The sequence below is a fragment of the Lethenteron reissneri genome, chromosome 12, assembly GCF_015708825.2.
Source record: "Lethenteron reissneri isolate LAM-NWPU_2019-01 chromosome 12, ASM1570882v1, whole genome shotgun sequence".
NCBI classification, from domain to species: domain Eukaryota; kingdom Metazoa; phylum Chordata; class Hyperoartia; order Petromyzontiformes; family Petromyzontidae; genus Lethenteron; species Lethenteron reissneri.
The window spans coordinates 9,431,184-9,454,465 of record NC_083790.1 but is presented as its reverse complement, the minus strand read 5'-3'; the positions used below and the strand labels follow the sequence as shown (position 1 = coordinate 9,454,465).

The window sequence follows — 23,282 nt, the reverse complement described above, 5'->3', positions numbered from 1 at the left end:
TATTTTTCTTATTTAACGTCTGTGTAGCGGTGTATTTAAACTCGATGGACTCGAATAAACAAATGAATGCGTTGCATAAAAATACTCGATTGTGGAATTTTTATTTTGTCAAACAGACTTTTTAAATAATCGAAACATTCTAGATTTGAAGCTTTCGTGACTGCAAGGATTCATACTCTTGAGTTTTTTCGGTAAAGCCACGTAAGTAAAAAATGAAATTAAAATTTATGAAAGTAGTAATAGAAATAAAATGATAATAAAAAATCACGACGTTTCGGAGGCAACACAAGTCTCCGTCATCAGGTGATGACGGTCCCACCTGATGACGGAGACTTGTGTTGCCTCCGAAACGTCGTGATTTTTTATTATTTTATTTCTATTATTACTTTTATTAATTTTAATTTAATTTTTTACCTACGTGACTATTAAGAGTATAATCGAAACGTTGTTTAAGAATATTGCGTGAATGCAGTGTGCCGTAATTACAACGTACTTTGACCTCCAACACACAACCCTAGTTGGACACACAACTGAACATCGCGATGCGTGGCCATCTCGGGTACACTGAAGTCGACGCCGAACCAGTGGAACAGCGGCCGTCCGGGAGTTCCAAACAAATTCTCGTAAAACCCCGCACCTTCCGATACATCGGGACATGAACCCGGTTGCCGCCTGTTCGCCTAAAGTCACGCCACCCCTTCTGGATCACAGCAGCGGCCCTCACTCCACGCCACCAAATAAAAACAAATAAAGGCGAGAGGTGGAAGCGAGAGTCTGGACTGCGGCCGACGTTAAGAATCTACATCTCGTACAGCCAGTGCCGGATGAAGCTATTGCGGGGCCTGTAGCAAATGTTAAAAGGGGCCCTAAATAAAAAAAAACACAAACATTAAAACATAAATTTGTAAGTTGCATAGTAAAGTAATTGTATTTTTTAATTGGCTATACAGCCAGATAACCTTAAACACCCAGTCGTTCATCAAAGTTGAAGGCAGTATAGTACTATAGTAATAGAGCAAGTGCAAAATCGCTTAACCGGAATTGATATCTTGAAAGCATTTAGCGTGGTGGCCCTTGGAAGTGCGGGGCCAGTAGCGTTATGTAGCTACTTGTGCCACCAGGATCATCTCCAGCACTGCGTACAGCGAACCTACCGTCGAACCTCGATGTTTTAAACCCATCACGCGGCCACTGGTAGACCATCAACCGAATCTGGACCGCGCATGGCCAACCGACGGCGCATCGAAGATTCGCCACCGAATCCCAAGCCACCGACCGCCGCTGTCTTCACCCCTTCGACGGAGGAACGGACGAGATCCACTCCCCGCGCCTGAGCAGACAACCGAATGGATAGCGACATCTAAAATGACATCTTTAATTTGCTGCTCTTAATCCACGCGAAAGAGGACGACGAAGGGGTAACCTTTGTGCGACATTTTCGCCGCACGTAGTTTCTCCGTCAGCGTTACCAGCCAACTGCCGACGGAGGGCGCTACAATCTCGCCCTTCCGCCGACACGGGGCCACCACCGCCCGAGTACGAGATGGGAGTTGAGCAACAAATGAAAGTGCCAAGCACAAATGACCCTTTCTTTGGCAAAGCGCGCCTTTTTTGTTTTAAATATTGGCCTCGCAAAGCGAATTGAAGCATGTTTTATTATTTTTGGGGGAGGGGGAGGCAGAGCTTTGTAACGTCATATTTTATGGGGGTCTGATTTTTACTGACGTCGTGTGACGATAGGGGGGGGGGGGGGTGGCAAAAATTGTACAAAATCGCGTGACGTCATTTATGGACGGCCCCAGAAGGGGGGGGGGGTCGTCCTGGGAACAGCCCTCTAGCCTTTGCCCTTCTGCTAGCAGTGGCGTGAGTAAGCAATTTTTATTTTACAGGTGGGGGGGGGGGGGGGCTTCCGTCTCCGCGTGTATTTCGTGTCTCGTGGAGCCGTTCTCTCAATTGTATTCGGCGGGGGCGACCGAGCCGAGGTGTCGGCAGGCGAAGCGAGGTCACGTGGGGGGCACGCCCCTCCTCCCTCTCGCGAGGGGGGGGGGGGGCAGCTTTGTCACCGCAAGCGGGCGACGGCGAGCGGATGTCGATAATTAATAATCCATAATCGAGGTTCGGTGTTTTTGGGGGGTGGGGGGGGTTGGATCGCGTGAGTTTACAAATGTGTCGTTGAACCCGCCACCACCCGACACAGCCAATCTGTAAGGGGGTTGTCACGTGAAACAAAACGTGGCAATTCGTCACTAATACAGCACACCGGTGCGTGGATGTTGTTGTGGGTTTACTCTCCAACGCAGCGGTGTGCTGTGCCAGTAACGAATTGGCCACGTTTTTGTTCACGTGACAATCCCCCTTACTAAATTTCGATTTAAAGCTTTTGTGACTGCAGGGATTCATCTTCTTGGTTCTTTCGGTAAAGTCACGTAGAAGGGAAATAATAAAATCATAAAAATAAAACATAATAAAATACAGTTGTGAGAATAATAAAAATAAAACATAATAAAATACAATTGTGAGAATTGTATTTTATTATGTTTTATTTTTATTATTTTATTATTTCCCTTCCACGTGACTTTACCGAAAGAACCAAGAAGATGAACCCCCTTACTAGTTGGCCGTGTCGGGTGGTGGCGGGTTGAACGACACATTTATATATTTACGCGATCTCACCCAGCAGACCTCTAATATGTATAAGCCTGCTACGTGTTAGTTCGGATACCGAGACACTGGACAGCACTTCGTGGATCTCCACCCAGTGGCGTCGCGGTATTGGAGGAGTGCAGGCGGTGCAACTGCACTTTGGGCCCCCACGGGTCTGATGTGGGGGGTTGGGGGGGCTGCCCAGGCGGGTGACGGCTTTGGTGTCCGCGTGACGGGGTTTCTCCCTTGACCGGGTGGTGTTTGTGCACAGTTGCAGCAGCGAACTAAAACTATTTAAAAGTATTTTTTTAGTTTAACACGTAAGCTTTCGCGACCAATGTTATTCATAATCAACGTTTTTGGGTTTAGATCGCGTTATTTATAAATGTGTCGTAACCCTCCACCACCCGACACGGCCAATCAGTAAAAAAGTGTCACGTTGACAAAGACAAATAGTTCACTGCTTTAGCCCACCGGTGTGTTGAAGCGTGAAACCACAACATTTACAAAAAAATTGTAAACAACATTTACCAAAAATTGTAAATGTTGTGGTTTCACGCTTCAACACACCGGTGGGCTAAAGCAGTGAACTATTTGTCTTTTGTCAACGTGACACTTTTTTACTGATTGGCCGTGTCGGGTGGTGGAGGGTTACGACACATTTATAAATAACGCGATCTAAACCCAAAAACGTTGATTATGAGTATTTTTTTAGTTTGCGAGGTAAGGCCCACTGAGCCATGTCGCTCTTTTTCACAAATGACCTGGCCACAAATGATAGCTCAACGAAGTGGCTCGTGATCACGTGGAAATAAATGTATAGCAGCCGAATACTCGAAACGAACGATGTTGATTCGAAACGTGGAGGGGAACAAAAAAAACAGAGGCCCCGGAGAAAAAAAATCCACGCGACCACGGGGAGAGAGAGAGAGACACGCAAACTCCAAATATACAAAAGGCGTCAGGGTCGAGACCGAACCCACGACCTCCTGCATACCAGGCGCGGTAGTTAACATCTCTCCACCGTGGCAGCAGCAGCAGGGTCATTAATCAAAGTCTCCAAAGCGGCACCACCGCCGCTGCCGCGCGCTTGCACAGAGGGAGCTGCACGGGGAGATCGCGTGCTGCAGTTTGCCTTTGGGCCAAGACGTGCTGCTACTTAGCAGGTATGTGCAGAGCCTCACTCGCTCTGTCTCGTTGAGAGTGTGTGCCTGTGTATGTGCGTGTGTGTGTCTGTGTGCATGTGCGTGGCTGTGTGTGCATGTGTGTGTCTGTGTGTGTGCATGTGTGTGTTTGTGCATGTGTGTGTCTGTGTGCCTGTGTGTGTGTGCATGTGTGTGTCTGTGTGTGTGCATGTGTGTGTGCGTCTGTGTGTGTGTCTGTGTGTGTGTGCCTGTGCCTGTGTGTGTGTGCCTGTGCCTGTGTGTGCGTGCATGTGTGTGTCTGTGTGTGTGTGCATGTGTGTGTCTGTGTGTGTGCCTGTGTGTGTGTGCATGTGTGTGTCTCTGTGTGTGCATGTGTGTGTCTGTGTGTGTGCATGTGCGTGTCTGTGTGTGTGCATGTGTGTGTCTGTGTGTGTGCATGTGCGTGTCTGTGTGTGTGCATGTGTGTGTCTGTGTGTGTGCATGTGTGTGTCTGTGTGTGTGCATGCGTGTGTCTGTGTGTGTGCATGTGTGTCTGTGTGTGTGCATGTGTGTGTCTGTGTGTGTGCATGTGTGTGTCTGTGTGTGTGCATGTGTGTGTCTGTGTGTGTGCATGTGTGTCTGTGTGTGTGCATGTGTGTGTCTGTGTGTGTGCATGTGTGTGTTTGTGCATGTGTGTGTCTGTGTGCCTGTGTGTGTGTGCATGTGTGTGTCTGTGTGTGTGCATGTGTGTGTCTGTGTGTGTGCATGTGTGTGTCTGTGTGTGTGCATGTGTGTGTCTGTGTGTGTGCATGTGTGTGTCTGGGGAGCGGTAGTGCAACGGTGAGGGCGCTGCGCTCTACGAACTCGGCGACCCGACATCAGTGTGACGAATATTTGAACCGATCCTGGGCCTCCCCTAGGTCCACTCAGCCTCGAAAGAGCACCTGGTGCGGTGATTAAACATCGACAATAGGGAGACAAAGGCGGCCGGGCGTGGTACTGGCCACCAACCCCCCTCGTGTGCCGTGCCGGCCTTCATAGGTGCTCACTTACAGCACTTGCCCCAACACTCTGTTAAGGCTGTATGGGAGATCTTTGTCTTTGTGTGTGTGTGTGTTTAACGTGTGTGTGTGTTTAACGCATATCAGGACACGTACTGATGTGGGGAATAAAGCGCAAACTTGGACTTGGACCAAGATGTCTCGAGTGAGATGTTTGATTTCTTGTCTTTGGCCGTAGGGGCCTCACTATTCTGTCTGGATTTCTTACATTTTAACACTTTTTTTTCGAGTTACCCCACTCGTTTTGGACTTTCTGTGAAGGCTCCGGTTTCGTTTGTTTTTTTCTCCCCTCTCTAATGGATCGATCACGCAAGAGTATTCGCCTGATATTACGGTTACGGCGAAGAGTAGGAACACACCTTTGCGGTATAATTACTGCTCCCTAACCGCTAATGATTTAGGGGGTGTGAGCGAGATAGACAGGCAAAGTCAGTGACACCCCCTCCCCACCCCCCCTGTATCATGGATGATATTGGTCGCGAAAGCATTCGTGCTAAACAGGCAAAGGGATGATTTTTTGCGTTAAAGTTGAAAACCATTTTGTACAACGTCACTCCTTCAACCCGCTTTAAAATGGAACGTGGCCTCACACTTGGTTTGGTGGAGCTCAGCTGTTGGGAACTATTAATCGGAAACGCGACAACGCAAACCACGCACTCGTTTGACCATCTGATGCAGCGGTCTTCACTCATTTTCAGAGCGGGGGTGGGGGGACGGGGGCCCACTTTCGCCGACGAGACATCAGCAGCGTGTGGGGCGCCACACGTTTTGAAAACCATTTGGGGTTTGACAGCAGCACGATGATGATGGTGATGATGGGTGGGGTGGTGTCTTCACTCGTTGTGCGTTTTATTTTTCGATTTAAAGCTTTCGTGACTGCAGGGATTCATATTCTTGGTTATTTTGGTAAAGTCACGTAGAAGGGAAAAAATAAAAATAAAAAATGTAACATATTTCTCTGCTCCGCAACTTTACTCGTTGTGTGTTGTCGGGGGGCAGCACGGCAGGGGCCGCACTAAAGGCCACCAGGGGTCTCACATAAGGCCACCAGGGGCCGCACTAAAGGCCACCAGGGGCCGCACTAAAAGCCACCAGGGGCCGCACTAGAGGCCACCAGGGACCGCACTAAAGGCCACCAGGGGCCGCCAGTTGACCGTGGGCCTTGCAGCGAAGTCGCAGTGGCTTAGAGAGAGTTCGGTTGAATCGGAATGCAAAATATCCATTTGGAGGATATTTGCCAGCATTTCACCTCTCTGATGTAACTGCTGCCTAGTGCCATCGCCTCGTGTGTGAGTGCTAACATGCGATCTGACGACTGCGATGACAAATCACGATGTCCTTCATCGTAGAACGAGGAGGAGCGATCGGATCGCAAATCAGCAACATCACAAGTTCAGATCCTGTTCCTGGGGTTGACTCTGCCCATTATCCCACGACGACTCGATAAAGTAAAGACCACTCAGTGGGAAAGCCAACGGTGGTTGTCCTGTGGATGGACTTACCTTGCCATATGAATGCGGAATTTCCACCACTGGTTCAGGGCTGCGAACGGGAGGTGAGTATCACCTCAAATCGTCATCTGAGCAATAACTCACTTCGCCTTTTCTTCTTGTTACTTACCCAAGAAAGCCTCATTTGAGTCTCAAGACATTTCTTTTCGGAATGGTTTCCACATTTGGATGTTTGACCGACGCCACTGATGAATGCCTTTGCAAGTTGTAGGAAACTTAAAAATATATATTTAATGTCACTCCTTGAAAATGTCCTCTCCTGAAAATGAGAAATCCGTGTGTGTGTGTGTGTTGAGTGACAGGCTACAGTAATTAAATGCCAGTAACTGGACCCTTGGAAGTTGCCGTGGTGTAAATGGTTAGCGCGTTGGATTTATCATCTAGCGATGGACGGGCGGTTCGGTCAACATCTCGGCTCGGCAGTTTGAAAATAATGGTGCAAGTTTTTTTTTTACATATCTCCGCCTCTGTCCACGCAGCAGTATAAATGGCTACATCACGGTTAGTCGACTGGCAGGTCGCGTCTATGGTGGGATAAATTGTGGGCACTCCTCCACGTGTATCCCAGGCGTCTGGCCGGCGGGGAGGAGTAGGCCAACATATCCTCTCGAGTCGGAGTTTCCCAAACTCCAGTCCTCCCGACCTCTCACCACGCGACGTCTTTCCGAGTTTGCCAATTTACTCTGCTCGTCCCACGCTGCACGTAATGCGCGAAGCAATGAACGTTTGTCTGAGTTGAATAGAGCCCATTCTGATTGCGATTGAGATATCGGTGTGCGCGCGTGCGTACACACGTGGTCCAGGTGCGCGCGTGTGTGTACACGTGGTCGAGGTGCGCGCGTGTGTACACACGTGTTCCAGGTGCACGCGTGTGTGTACACACGTGGTCCAGGTGCACGCGTGTGTGTACACGTGGTCGAGGTTTACGCGTGTGTACACACGTGGTCAGGTGCGCACGTGTGTGTACACACGTGGTCCAGGTGCACGCGTGTGTGTACACGTGGTCCAGGTGCACGCGTGCGTACACACGTGGTCCAGGTGCACGCGTGCGTACACACGTGGTCCAGGTGCGCGCGTGTGTACACACGTGGTCCAGGTGCGCGCGTGTGTGTACACGTGGTCCAGGTGCGCCCGTGTGTGTACACGTGGTCGAGGTGCACGCGTGTGTGTACACGTGGTCCAGATGCGCGCGTGTGTACACACGTGGTCCAGGTGCGCGCGTGTGTGTACACGTGGTCGAGGTGCACGCGTGTGTGTACACGTGGTCCAGATGCGCGCGTGTGTACACACGTGTTCGAGGTGCACGCGTGTGTGTACACGTGGTCGAGGTGCGCGCGTGTGTGTACACGTCGTCGAGGTGCACGCGTGTGTACACACGTGGTCCAGGTGCGCGCGTGTGTGTACACGTGGTCGAGGTGCACGCGTGTGTGTACACGTGGTCGAGGTGCGCGCGTGTGTGTACACGTGTTCCAGGTGCACGCGTGTGTACACACGTGGTCCAGGTGCACGCGTGTGTACACACGTGGTCCAGGTGCACGCGTGCGTACACACGTGGTCCAGGTGCACGCGTGCGTACACACGTGGTCCAGGTGCGCGCGTGTGTACACACGTGGTCCAGGTGCGCGCGTGTGTACACACGTGGTCCAGGTGCGCGCGTGTGTACACACGTGGTCCAGGTGCGCGCGTGTGTGTACACGTGGTCGAGGTGCACGCGTGTGTGTACACGTGGTCCAGATGCGCGCGTGTGTACACACGTGGTCCAGGTGCGCGCGTGTGTGTACACGTGGTCGAGGTGCGCGCGTGTGTGTACACGTGGTCGAGGTGCACGCGTGTGTACACACGTGGTCCAGGTGCGCGCGTGTGTGTACACGTGGTCGAGGTGCACGCGTGTGTGTACACGTGGTCGAGGTGCGCGCGTGTGTGTACACGTGTTCCAGGTGCACGCGTGTGTACACACGTGGTCCAGGTGCACGCGTGTGTACACACGTGGTCCAGGTGCACGCGTGCGTACACACGTGGTCCAGGTGCGCGCGTGTGTGTACACGTGGTCCAGGTGCACGCGTGTGTACACACGTGGTCCAGGTGCACGCGTGCGTACACACGTGGTCCAGGTGCACGCGTGTGTACACACGTGGTCCAGGTGCACGCGTGCGTACACACGTGGTCCAGGTGCGCGCGTGTGTGTACACGTGGTCCAGGTGCACGCGTGTGTACACACGTGGTCCAGGTGCACGCGTGTGTACACACGTGGTCCAGGTGCACGCGTGTGTACACACGTGGTCCAGGTGCGCGCGTGTGTACACACGTGTTCCAGGTGACGCAGACAGTCCGTGTCGTGGCCCGAGTCAACGTTAAGCGTTGAGCCCATTAGGTGGCACGCATGCTGTGTAGGTAGGTAGGGGGGGGGATGATACCAAATCGAAAAAGAAGGCAGAACTGGATTTGTGGAATGATCTCAAATGCAACTGTGACTCATTGCAGGCGATTAAGTTGTTAGCTCCTGAGACCACACCCGTGCAGCGAGAGGTCGCACTTGACTGACGTCGTGGGGCAAGTCGCGTGATTCTCAGCGCGCCGGTGGCTGCATCGGCTGGTGAGCGGATGGATGGGTAAGGGAGGTCTATGCCGGGTCGCCCAGAGGTTTCCTGAGATGTCTGGTGGGGGGGGGGGGGGTGCAGAGGTCCACATGCGGCCCCCATTGTTTACGAGCGACCACATTGTCATACCATACGGTGTAGCCGTATTCTTGCCCAGGGGAATTGAGTTTTCAGGTCCACACTGCGTACAGCCGTTAAAATGCGGGACATTTTTTTGTCTATTTGTTTGTGTTTCTCTCTTGTGACGGGACTTTGCAGGATGAACGTTGAGATGTATATGGGGCACGGAGTGACCAATGAGGTCTGAATTGGTCTGCAATAAGGTAGGGCACTGATAAGGGGTTGACAGGTTTGTATGTATGAATAACAACTACACGTGCTTGATAGAGCGGCGTCATTCATGCAAACTGAACCTCGCAAACGACACACGCTGCGAAATACATTTCTTGCTTTTATATTCTATTTTATTTACCAAGCGAAGTCCACTGAGCTATTGGGTATTTTTCACACACGATGGCTCATTGTTGTGGTTTATGTCATCATCATCATCACGTATGGTTACGTCTAGTTCGAGCGAATTGTTCCAAATGCACGTTTCTACTAAATGTGGAGGGCAAACCCCGAATAAACCTCGCGGCTACAATGTGGTTATGGTTGTGCTTAAAACTGAGCTGCTGTTACGAGTATAATGTGGTGGGGTTGTGGTTATATGTGTTATGCTTGTTGGTTATATACCGGTTTCCATAAGTCATAAAACCAGCAATCGTATGCAGTGGCATTTTAGTTTTGAATGCGCACGGCGCCCGCGTGCAAAAGTCACCGCGTGGCACATTCTGCCCTCAGTTCTCAGCTGAAACACGGGTAAAGGTGCAAGCCCTGAAAGTTCCTGATTCGTCGTTTGCTCACCACCACCACCCCCCCAAACCACAACTGGCAGCAGCGTCCTCCGCTCGCGAGAGAGCGCCAGAGGGCATTTTGGTCCACTCCGCCTACACGCTGAGCAAAGTGGTCGTGAGATCTGGTACAACGACGTCGTTGACAAGAGCGGGCCATTTGTGTGCCAGCGTCACGGTGAAAAATGTGCCAAGTTTGAACGAACAAAAATACCTGCAATTTACTCATTCGGGTGCTTAAAAAAAATGTGAACACCTATATGGGACTATCGTTTTTCATGGAAAAAGAACGGATAATACACTGCAACGTGATAACAAAAGTATGTTAATAGCTTCAAAAAGTCAAAGAGTCTTCACTTGTTCACCATCATTGTCAACGCGCGTGCCTGGAATCTTCTCCAGGTGGTCTCCAGAGCCCGGAGGGACATTTCTTGTGGTTTTGTTGCAAATTCTCAGAAGTGTTAACATTTGTTTTAAAGCACCCTGTATATATAATATGTAAGTATATTAGTTTTTTTTAAATGTGTATATAGAATGTTTAAGTGATTTGTTTACTGTATCGACCAGTGCATCTGAATCTTCGGAGTTACCCTCAGCGCACTGTGCGTGTTGTCCACGTGGCGAGGCGTGTAGTGTTAAAAACGCTGGTCTTGCAAGTCGCAAGCGAACTCACAGCAATCAAACAGAAGACCCACGTAAGATGATGACGGACGACTGACTCCCGATGCAAGAGAGGTCATCGTACTTGAGGGAAGGACCGCATGATGGTGATGATGATGACTTTACACTCGTATCGTGTTTTTGCGTTGTTTGTTGTTGTACCCTTCTGACCGGACTCTACTGGACATCTGTGAAAAACAGCTTGGGAGTTAATCGCATTCCTCCAGTATAAATACACGTTCTGATTATGATATATTGCATCTCTACTGGCGAAAAAAATGCCCATTTGCAGACCAGGTGCTGAGTCATGTTGTGCCCACGAGGACGACTGCCACTGGAGGTGCCCTTTCAAATGTGTTGAGATGAGATGCAACGTCGAACGCTCTATCAAAAACAAATCGTTTATAGCTTGGCCCTGGCAAAGCGATCCAACTTTTGCCCCGTGTCTCTCTTCCGTCTTCTTGGCTGTCCCAGTGTGCACGTGTGGGTGCTGTGTGTGGAGCGGTGGCGTAGTGGTTGGTGCGCTGCGCTACGAACCCGGCCACCAGAGTTCGATTCCCGGCCAACACCGGTGACGATTATCAGAACTGGTCCTGGCCCCACTCAGGCTCAAATGAGTACCTGGTGCGGTATGTAAACATCACCAGTGGGGAGACGAATGCGGCCGGGCGTGGTGTTGGCCACCCACCCCCTCGTGTGCCGTGCCGGCCTTCATAGGTGCTCGCTAACAGCACTTGCCCCAACAGTCTGTTCAGGCTACACGGTGGTACTTTTTCTTTTTTGTAACTGCTCTGAGAAAGCACCTCCAGCAGGCAAGGCTGCGTCGGCTGGGGCATGTAGCCCGCATGTCCAGCCACCGCATGTCCAGCTACCGCATGTCCAGCCACCGCATGTCCAGCCACCGCATGTCCAGCTACCGCATGTCCAGCCACCGCATGTCCAGCCACCGCATGTCCAGCCACCGCATGTCCAGTCACCGCATGTCCAGCTACCGCATGTCCAGCCACCGCATGTCCAGCCACCGCATGTCCAGCCACCGCATGTCCAGCCACCGCATGTCCAGTCACCGCATGTCCAGCCACCGCATGTCCAAACGGCGTTTGTTTGGCCTGATAGGGGGGGCTAAATGGGCTCGACAAGGGCTACAGGAGAGATGGAGTGACGCGGTACAGGAGGATGTGGAGCTGAGTGGACTTGCCGAAGATCGGTACGAGCGGTGTCAATATCGGCCTTTGTGCAGGAGGTTCGTGAAGGATGCTACTGGGCAGTTGGAGGCAGTCGCCCTCCAACAACAACGGAGCGCAGAGGAGCGACGCTCACAACAGCGAGCGAAACTCCGGGTGGATAAACACAGCAAGGTGGCACAGTAGGGAGCACAGGCGGTGCATCTGCCAGTCATCTCGGTCAGTCAACCCATGGCACCTGGGTCTCTCCCGTCACCTCCTGCCAGCGAGCCTTCGACACTTCACGCGGCCTTAAGAGTGCACCTAGCCTGGCACAAGCGCCGCGGTGACGTCGCCGCCACTTAGTGGTGAATGGCGGTTGCTGCTGTTGTTGTTGTAGTTGAGGAATATGGGGGCGCGGGATCCTATGGGCAATGAAGGAGAAGCTGCTCATTCATATCGGGAAGAGAGAGAGAGTGTGCGTGTGTGTCTGAGTGTGTAATATGACTGTACGGGTGATACAGCAGTCGTGCTGTGACAGTTCCACCTGAAGACGGAAGCTTGTGTTGCCTCCGAAACGTCGTGATTTTTATTTTATTTTTATTTTACTTTTATTAATTTAAATTAAATTTTTTTACCTACGTGACTTAACCGAAAAAACCTAAGAATATGCATCTGTACGGGTGAATCTGCAGAGCATCTTGACTCGCCTTTAGCGCTGCGGAGTGGCAGCGCTAACGGCGAGCGTTAGCCGAGCTTCTTATCTCCCTTTAGAGTGGACACACCGGTGACGGGAATTGTCTGCATGGAGAGAGGGAGGCAGCGAGGGAGAACGCCGTTAAAGTGGCTTTGCTGTGAACTGTGTCGGAATTAGCTCAGCTCCAGCAACGTGAGCGCGTGTTGATGGGAGTGCTGCTATTGGGAGCGTCTACAGGTCCTCCGTTCTGTGTACGGCCACCCCCTAGTGAGGAACGGGGCGAGCGAGACGGGTTCAACACAAGCGCACCCAACTCAGTGTGTCCGTCTGCACAGTGTGTGCAGGTCAGTGAGTGTGTGTGTGAGCGGTGTGGTGGGGAGAGGGCCAATTTAGATTGGCTTGTAATTACCAACACGCTGTTCTGGCATCGGCGCATCCACACGACATCATGGATGCATGCCGGGTTCAAGCAAGAACATCTGCTGGACTACATAGTGACGGAACAGCGGATGCGGGTCCATGTCCTTGACACCCGGACCTACCGTGGAGCTGATCTGTCCACTGACCATCGACTTGTCATCTGTAAGATGCGCCTGCCATTCTTTCACTCCGGTGGTGGGTGTACACGCAGGACCCCATTCAAAACCCATAATGGCCTGGTCTCAGCTATCTGATGAAAGTTACAAGTGAGAATTTCATCATCACTTGCGGCTGGGGTTGGCATCGTCCCCCACTCCTGATGCCGAGGGGAAATGGCGAGGTTTAGGACTGTGGCTCATGCAGCTGCAATAGCTGCTTTGGGTGCACGGTCCAGACCTCCCCAGAGACCCTGGCTGACAGAGGAGGTGTTCACGCTGGCTGAGAAAAAGCGACAGGCCCGCTCTCACCATCTACAGCATCCCACATCAGAGAATGAGGATGCTTACCGCAGCCTTTGCTCGGAGGTTCGGAGAGCCGTGAGGCGCTGCAAGGATGGGTGGTGGTCGCGGGTTGCTGAGGAGATTGAGTCTGCCTCAATGGCCCGCGATCACAAATCGCTCTTTAACTCCATCAAAAAGGTAACCTGCAGCGCCACACCTATTACCGTCATTAGGGGAAAGAACGGTAATCCAATCTTCGACCCCTAGGAACAGGTTTGCAGATTTGCATTTCTGTGAGGTCCTGGGAGAGAGGAAATCCCTCAGCCTGGAAAACATCGTGGGACAAAGTGGGGATGACCCTGCTGAGGCTGGGGTGCCTCAAATATTGGAAGAAGAAGTCACCCCCTGTGAGTGGCTGGTTGAGGTGCCATCTGTTGAGGAAGTACTGAAGGCGATCCAGAGTCTAAGACCAGGAAAGGCACCGGGCAGAGATGATATCCCAAGCGTCGTCTCAGTCAGTTGACCCGTGGCACCTGGGTCTGCCCCGTGACCTCGTGCCAGCGGGCGTTCGACACTTCACGTGGCCTCAACGTGCACATGGCCTGGCACAAGCGTCGTGGTGACGGCACCGCCACTTAGTGGCGAATGGCGGTTGTTGTTGTTGTGTGAGTGGTGGCGCAGCTGTAGGGCGCTGCGCTATGAACCCGGCCACCTGAGTTCGATTCCCGCTCATGGGCCAACACACCAGTGACGATCATCTGAACCGGTCCTGAGCCTCCCCTAGGTCGACTGAGCCTCAAATGAGCATCTGTTGTGATGTGTAAACATGGCCACTGGGGAAACAAAGATGGCAGCGCGTGGTGCTGGCCACCCACCCCCTCGTGTACCATTTCGACCTTCATAGGTGATCGCTAAAAGCACTTGCCCCAACAGTCTGTTAAGGCTATACGGGGGATCTTTGCTTTTGTCTTTGGTGGCGCACCGGTTAGTACGCTATGCTATGAACCCGGCGACCAGAGTTCGATTCCCGTTCACGGGCCAACACACCAGTGACGACCGGTCCTGGGCCCCTCCTAGGTCGACTCGGCCTCAAATGAGTACCTGGTGCGATGTGTAAACATCGCCGTTCGGGAGACAAAGGCGGCCGCGCGTGGTGCCGACCACCCACCCCCTCGTGTGCCGTGCCGCCCTTAATAGGTGCTCGCTGACAGCACTTGCCCCTACAGTCTGTGAAAGGCTGTACGGGGTTAGGGTGGGGTATCTTTGTCTCTATATTCGTTGTGGTTTAAGGTAGCAGCTTTACGTTGTTGCAGTGAATTCGCGTGCAATAGTTTGGATCTCTTCCTTAGTCGCCACCTTTTCCAGCTATTGCAGTGTCTTTCTGCATCGACGACTGCACGGTGACATCGCTACTGTTGGCCAACGAAAGCGATAGCACCCAGATAACTCCGATCTCCCAGTGCTCTATCACCAGTTCACCGCGACACGCGACGGCGCGACCTTGGCTTATTTGTAAGTAACAATGGGTGTGTGTGCTGCGTTTATATTTTTTTCTGTGTGGGCGTTGTGAAATATAAATAAATATTGAAATAAAACAAATCCTGCATGATGTAGGAATTCCTTGCAGCGGCTGTGGGAGTGTTGTCGGTATGGCACGGCTCCCATCGCTGCTGGAAAAGTGTCGAGACCTCCAGGCCAAATGAAACACAACTCAATACTTTGAGTTGGCAGCTATCTTTCAGCGCCGGCTTAAAAAAAATGTAAAAAGGGCAAAAAAAAAAACACGGCCGGAGCACGAGAGAATTAGAAAATCATGGGCGGGGTGGGGAGCCAAACATTGACGTTGAATATTTACAATGAAAGAATAGTTTTCTATTAAAAATATCCAAATTATTTCCGACCAAAAAAAAGGGACTCGCAAGAAACAAAACAGCAACAACAACAAAAAAATGCCTCTGCTGCGGTTGGAATTGTGCGCTACGGTCTGGCTCGTCTGAATCTCACAAATAAAAACACATGTCCCCGCTTGGATGGGCTCACACACAGCCCAGGCCACCACCGCCAGGGGCTAATGTTACAGTTTTGCTTTTTAAATTTTTCACATTCGGGTCAGCGTGGCCCAGAGAAGAGAGGCCCTTGTCTGCTCGGGGAAAGAAAAAAATATATATAAGGAGAGAGGCCGGGCAGCGTGGAGGGACAGGGTGTGGTGAGCGAATGCCTCCCTCCACCCCACTCCATCTCACCCCCCCCCCCCTCTCCACGTCCCGGTTGACTGTAATTCTGCTCAGTCCTCACCGGCACCTCTTGCGAAAAAAAAATATCGCGCCTTAAAAAAATGAAAAGAAACTAAGCAAGTGTTTTTTTTCATACGTTGTTATTTTAAAAGTAAACTTTAACACGAAGCCCGGGAGGGAGGTGTGGAGGGGGGAGGAGGGGGAGGAGGGGGAGGAGGAGGGGGTTGGGGGTTGGGCGTTATCCTCTGCTTTGAAGGCAGGGTTGGTGGTTCGCACAGGGATTGACAGCAAATACGAGCTGGTCTGCAAGTAGGGTGTCGCGTCTATCTGTGCGGAGTTTGACTTTAATCGGCGGTCTGTGTGTGGGGGGGGAGGGGGGTGTTGTCTTTTTTTAGAGGCGACTTCATTTCCTTTCACGCAAAAAAAAATGCTCAATAAGGAATTTTGGCCGAACATCCAAAGTGGGATCCTCTTGAAAAACCAAAATGTCACGAGGCTCACATTTCGGCTTCCCGGGTCAACTCCACATTGGCTAAATCGAGCGGGATTTGTGGAGTAAAATAGGATTAATGTCAGCCGGTTTACCAGATATAATGTTCGTATATTGTTCCAACCGAATGATTAAAGTGTGTGAAGCCACGTGAATAATTTATGGCCCAACAAATCTGACAATATTTCGATGCGTTTTTGTCAAGCCTGCATTCCACATCTCCTCCGTGTGACGGAATAGAAACTTCCAACGTGCAAATTTACTTTTTTCGCAACGAAATGCAAACAATGTTGATTCATTTGTAAACCACGTTTTTGTTGTGATGCACATGAGAAGTGTACGGCACCATTGAATCGACTGCGATGGGTGGACATACGTTGTATGTAGGGTGTCCATGAAGTCCAACACGCTTACAACTTGCCAATACATTCATGGACGAGGGCGTCCCTACAATACGCCGTGGCTGGTTTATCGGACCATGCTTCACCGCGCTGGTCAGCGCAGTTTGGTGAAAGTCTCGTCATGTATTATTGAGTCGTCGTTATTTGTCAGCGGTTTCAATCGAGGTTGACGAGATTATAACAAACGCACACTTGGGCACTAAATTTCTTATGGACGTTTCATCGCACGAGTCCAAGTCCTCGAACCCGCCGCGTGTCTGCCACGGCGTTGCTCATTCTTCGTTTATAAATTTGGGAGAAAGTCCTAGACGTTGTATGTGTGTGTGGCGAATTTTTTTTGCACCGTACGTAACCAGTCGTACTAAACGGAGGTGCGGGGGAAGGACAACAAACTAAACACAAGAGATAATGTGTTCACCAACATCCCGATGGATATTGTTTTGAACACGTCTGTTGCAATTCATAACTAATTTTTTGGGTGAGGCCATATAAAGATCTGACCAAATATGTGAAAATCCTCAACTTCTGATATCTGCTGGTACAGATTACTCACGTTTTTTTCCAGCTTTTTGGCAAACACTTTATCTTACATAGAGTACACGGAATAACTCAGTGCATATTCCAAAGAACACAGGATGAGATGTTATTATCCTTTGTGCAAGCACTTCCAAGAGTTCATGAACAGTGAGCCTGGTGAAATTTGGGGAGCGCATCGTCAGTAGTGAACCTTTGGGTCCTAGGGTGTTTCGGCCTTTCATACTATACACCCTCCCCAAAGGCGGCCAGCGACAGGGTGATCAATCCTACGCTTGCGTCCCATTCCCAATTAGTCATAGGAGTTGCCTTGTTGTTGGTAGCCAACATCCCATGGGACTATGCATGGCAGGGGCGTCCTCCTCCCTGAGTCAAGCATTGTTGACTGCATACCTCCTGGCCCTCTCACTTTGGGGCCCAGCTGGGGTCTTTCCTCTTCATCCAGAGCCACTGACTGCTGCCTTCTGCCGCCTCCGATACAGCTTTGATTGCCGAACGCTGGCTCTGGCCCTTAATTCCCAGGTCTCCAAGCAGTCTGGTTGTAGATGTTGCCACAAAACCTCTGCAGCCCACCTCCACTGGTCGGACTTCTGTGTTCCAGCCATGATGCCGTGCTTCGGCAGCTAGATCGGCATAGCGCAGATGTTTTCGCTCATAAGCCTCATCTACTGAGTCCTCCCAGGGTACTGTGAGCTCAATGATGAAGACCTTCTTGAGCGAACGGGACCAGAGCACCATGTCAGGTCTTAGGGTGGTGGTTGCGATCTCCGGAGGAAACACAAGTTGCCGGCCAATGTCAGCTAGCATTTTCCAGTCGCGGGCCAAGCGCAGCTGGTCTCGCTCTATTGGTGTAGAGCCGCTCTTCGGTGGTTTAGCCCCTTCGCGGACAAAGGTCGTCCGTAAGGGGTGTGATGCTGCTGGGGGTGGTAGGGAGTTGGTGGCAGCTCGCTTGTCCTCCAGGGCGGACGCAAGGTTTTTAAGGACTTGGTTGTGACGCCAAGTGTAGCGTCCTTGGGTGAGGCTTGTTTTACACCCTGTAAGAATGTGCCTGAGGTTGGCTGGCATGGAACAGAGGGCACAGTCCGGATCTTCACCATACCATTGGTGAAGATTAACTGGTGTTGGAAGGATGTCATATGTTGCTCTGATGGAAAAGCTCAACCGCCTCGCTTCCATGGCCCACAGATCCTTCCAGCTGATCTTCCTCTTCTCCACACTGTCCCATCGAGTCCACTGTCCTTGTTTGGCAAGAGAGACTGCCTTGGCCCACCTTGCAGCCTCCTCCTGATGGCGTACTTCCTGCACTACCATCTTCCGCCGCTCTGGTGCAGTGGCCTTACTCCAAGCAGCATGGCTAGTTAGCCCAAGGCCTCCTCTCCCTTGCTGAACATGACCCACAATGTCAGCATGTCTGAGGGCTGCTGTTGCCTCCTGGACTGCTTTTCCTGGCCTCCATTTGCGCCCAGTTGCCAAGGTCGGCGCGTTGTTGCTCACCACTGGGTCTCGAGATTCATTCAGTGTCATCTGGAGCCTGGTTTTTGCACACTTGAATTCCTCGGTTAGACTGGTGAGGGGCAGCTTGAGGACACCATCTCCATAGAGGCCTATGGTGGTAAGGCATCGTGGAACTCCGAGCCACTTCTTTAAGTAGCTCGTGGCTCCTCTTTCCATCTTCTCCACTGTTGAGATTGGAACCTCATACACTGCTAGGGGCCACAACACCCGGGGTAGGAGACCAAACTGCAGACACCAGGCCTTTAACTTTCCAGGTAGCTGGGTGTTGTCGATGGACTGTAGGCTACTACTGATGTCTTTGCGCAGCTGTTGCACCTGGTCTTTGTCCTTCAGGCTTGCATCATACCACCTTCCAAGGCTTTTTACCGGCTGCTCAGACACTGTTGGGATTTGGTCATCTCCGATGAAGAATTTCAGGTCACAGAGTACTCCCTTCACAATCGAGATGCTGCGTGACTTGGATGGTTTAATCTTCATACGGGCCCAGCTGATGTTCTCCTCGAGTTTTCTGAGCAGTCTCCTGGTGCATGGGACAGTGGTGGTCAATGTTGTAATGTCGTCCATGTAGGCTCTGAGTGGAGGGAGGCGAAAACCAGAGTCGACTCGCTGTCCACCAGCAACCCATTTTGAGGATCTGATGATAACCTCCATTGCCATTATGAATGCCAATGGAGAAATGGTACATCCCGCCATTATACCTACATTCAGGCATTGCCATGAGGTGGTGAACTCTGAGGTGGTGAAGCAGAACTGCAGATCCTGAAAGTACGACTTCACCAGGGTTGTGATGGTGTCCGGTATGTGGAAAAATCTGAAGGCAGACCACAGGAGTTCATGGGGCACAGAGCCAAATGCATTGGCGAGGTCGAGGAAGACTACATGGAGGTCCCTTTTCTCCACCTTGGCCATTTGGATCTGGTGCCAGATCATGCTGGAATGTTCCAAGTAGCCAGAGAACCCTGATATTCCTGCCTTCTGTACAGATGTATCGACGTACGCATTCCTTTGCAGGTACTCGGCCATCCTCTGGGCAATGATCCTAAAGAAGATTTTACCCTCGACATTCAGTAAGGAGATTGGGCGGAATTGGCTGATGTTCACTGCATCCTTCTCCTTAGGGATCAGGACCCCGCCTGCCCTACGCCACACTTTGGGTATTATCTTCTTTTGCCAAGCTGTTCTCATAAGCCTCCAGAGGAACCTCAGGACGTCTGGTGCGTTCTTATACACTTTGTACGGGACTCCATTTGGCCCAGGGGCTGATGCTGTTCTTGCCCTTCGAACTGTGTTTTCCACCTCTTTCCATGTCGGAGGGCTGGTCTCAATATGATGTTCCGGGGGTTCAATGGGTGGGATATCTGATGGGATGGCCAGATGTTCATGTCGCTTTGAGTCAAAGTTTGTTGTTCTCAGGTGCTCTTCTAGGTCTTTCTTTGTTGTTTTTAGAACTCCACTTTTTTCCTTCGTGAAGAGACTTTTAAGGAACTTGAAGGGATCTTTATAGAATCGAGTTCTAGTTTGTTCTTTCTTCCTTCTGCGCTTCCGTAGGTTCTCTGCTCTACGGAGGGATGCCAACCGGGTTTTGACGTCAGCCTATTATGATGAAAACAATAACAATCTTACTGGAACATAAACATTTATCTTCTCACAAAGGAAGAGTGTCATATGATTCTCAAAACTCTCTCAGAAGGGCCCTACTTAAGATATCTGGCCAATTCCTTGAAGAGTACAATGACGGTCGTGAATGTGTTTCATGATAACTTGACCGGGGAGGCTTAGCTGAGTCTCTGGACTCTTGGAGGAGGGTTATGCTTCGGATGTTTGGCCGATTCCTTTTGAAGTGACGGCTTCGCACTCCGAATTCCAGGCATGCCAGTCACCCGCTGCTGGATGTATGTACGCATGTTAAACTTCTTTCGCACCGTACGTAACCAACCGTGCTCATATGAGGTGCGGGGGAAGGACACCAACACTAAGCACACAAAAAGCCAGCTCAAAAGAAATACAGATTTAAATCTAAATTGAATGAAGGCCTTCCCGAGCCATGTGAGTCGTGGGGGTTGTTGTGACTGCGCATCGCCACCTTGGTCAATGCAAGTTGATGCAGGGTAAGAGAAGGCCTACGGGGGGGGGGGGGGGGGGGGGTCCACGCGGCTATCACTCGCCACTGATGTGGCAGGCAAGCGAGCCCAACCGCTGTGCCACCGCTCCGCCACCCGCGGCCGCCGCACCGCAGGCCGCCGCTAAAGCGGCCACGAATCGAGCGCAAAGAAAAACAGAAGCGACAGCACCCTCAATCAAACGAAGGTGCGCTCGGTTGGCAACTGCCCTACTTTTGTTTATCATTCCCGCTAACAGTCGACCTTTGACCAGCGGGCCTCGATGACCTCTGCGTTTCTTCTTCTTTTTTAAACGGGAGAGGGGGTGTTGGGGGGGGGGCTGGCTGGGGGGGGGGGGGTCTTCACGGTCGGTCACCTGACACCGGGAGTAACGCAGGGAGCGGCTGCGGCAGGGAGGCAGGGAGGGAGGGAGGCAGGCAGGGAGGGAGTAAATCTGTGCAGCGCCGTCGAGTCTCGGGGCAATCTTTTTTGAATTACGGGCCCGGGCGCACGGGAAGGGGCTCTCGCGCAGCGCCGCTTTGAAGCCCCCGGGGGTGGCGGAGGCCGAGACGCGGAGCTCGGCCGCGGGGTTTTCCACCGCTGGTTTTTGGTGAGAGCCAGTGGGGGGTTGGGGGGGGGGTCTTCGGGGTTAGGAGAGCTCGTGTTTTGGCTGGCGCGCGGCGGGACGAGTGGGTTGGATGAAGTGAGTCGGTGGTGGTGTGCGGGGGTGGAGGGATCGGAGGAGGAAGGGGGTTGGTTGCTGGAGTTGACTGTGGAGAGGAGAAGGTGGGAAGGGGTGGGTGGGTGGGGGGGGGGGGTGGGGGGGAGCAGTAGCACTGACATTTCTCGCCATCAAACGATTCCTCGCCCAGACCTGGCTTATGAGGTTATGATAACCGGCGAACACGGATCGAGATTTTTTTTCTTTTCCGCTGTCAGTTATCGTTAGCGGGAGGCAAAGGCCAGGAGGGATGTTCCCGCGGTGTTTTTTTTTTTCGCGGAAATTTCCTTGCGTTGGGATCTTTTTTTTGTTGTTTGTCCTTCCCCGCTGCAGTTTGGGAGTCAGAGGCTTGCGCGATGTCAGCGTCGTTTGATCTCCAAGCAGTGTCTCGCTGCTGCAGAAATAATAATAATTTTCACTTAACATGTTCGTTCATCGCTTGTCAAACTCCCACGCTTTGTAATCCTCTCGCTTCAGCACGTCTGCCAGTGTTGGTGTGGCCATTGCACGCATCTTTCTGGCCACAGTTGACAGGGCGACGTCTTATTTATATGGTCATAGAGGTTAACTTGGACTTTCAAGTATCAGTAGTTGATACAAACAAAACTAAAACCGAGTGCCACTTTGTCGGAAGCCAACAGTATGGCCTCGCCCATGACAACGTGGAATTTCCACGACTGATGTGGGAGCTGCCGTCTGAAATGCGTGCTGATAATTCTCATGTGAGCAATGTTAAACGTGATTTCTTTTCAATCAAGATCTGATTTTTTATTGGATTCATATTTCCCCTCCCCCCCCCACCGTTTTAGTCCATCGGCAACATGCCATGAGATAAAGTGTTGATTCACAGCTCTTGCAGAGCAGTGCGTCACCATGTGTTAGAGAATGGCTCACGGAAGGGGACATTACAGAGCTACATCTGAGATATGTTCAGCTGACCTCCCATTCACACTGTGGACACTTTTCCACGCAACCCTGCTGTAGAGATGTCCATCGCTTCACACTCAGGCCGAAACCTGTAATTCTGAGAGTAAAAATGTGGCCAAATTGAGTTTACAAAAACGATTTTCAAAACATAGGATTTCTTACGCCGTCATTCACGATCCGGCTGAGACACACTTTCACTTTGCTCTCAATTGTATGTAGGAATATAATCATACAATCTGCAATGTACATCACGGTCTTAATGCTATACAACTAAGGTTGAAAGGAGGTTAAAGTGTAATGAACAAAAACCTCAAAGCATTCCTCAATAGCAGTCACTTAAAATGAAAAATATAGAATGCGTGACGTTTTGGGCAGCATAATAATATTTATTTCTTGCGATGAAATAGGATGATTGCCCAAAACGTTGCCTGTTATACTTTCAATTGTAAGTCCACGATGTGTTCTTGACGAATGTGTTGGGTTATTTGTTTGTGAACTCTGCTTGTGCACCATTGCCAATGCAGCAGAATAATCACCGTATCATCTGTTTATTGTATTATTAGCTCCGTCCGTAGGAGTGAGTATACAAACCCTCTTGTGAAGATGACCCTATGGAAATTAAAGGTTATTGTTAAGGATCATTATCATTACTATGTGGACGACAGGGCAAACGTGAATGAAAGGTTTGGCCCAAAAAAGGCATGTTTATTGTAACAAGGAAATGACTGCCTACATTCACCCATCGAACGTGAAACTCACAGATCATTGCTATCCATGCAGCTACGGAGCTGCGCGCGACTCTTTAAGGACTGCCTAGTGACGTGATTTGTTAACGACAACCACCGTCTCGCGTTCACAACCACAATGCATTGCGGGCTCTTGAAATATTGAGCTTTTGACCGAAATCTAAAAAAAATTGTCTCTTCTTGTTATTTTGGTTTTGCCGACCCCTGCTACGGACAGCGTCATGTTGCGTCAAGCTACGATGGATCTCGCCAAGAGAGGTCATGTGCCTGTAAGATCGGCATCGAAGCGGGCCGGACTCGGCTGATGAGACACCGCGTGTCAAAACGAGTCCAGAGACGAACTCGTCTCCTGCCTCGTGTGTCTAGTTTGTTGTCTTTCCCCCGCGCCTCCTATGAGCACGGTTGG

General features: G+C 51.1%; 1 protein-coding gene across 1 annotated transcript in view; it reads left to right on the top strand.

The window, feature by feature from the left end:
- The window catches only part of LOC133341875 (pre-B-cell leukemia transcription factor 1-like), an 801,687-nt gene that overhangs the window by 492,335 nt on the left and 286,070 nt on the right, over window positions 1-23,282 (top strand). The gene's annotated exons all lie outside the window — the stretch shown is intronic.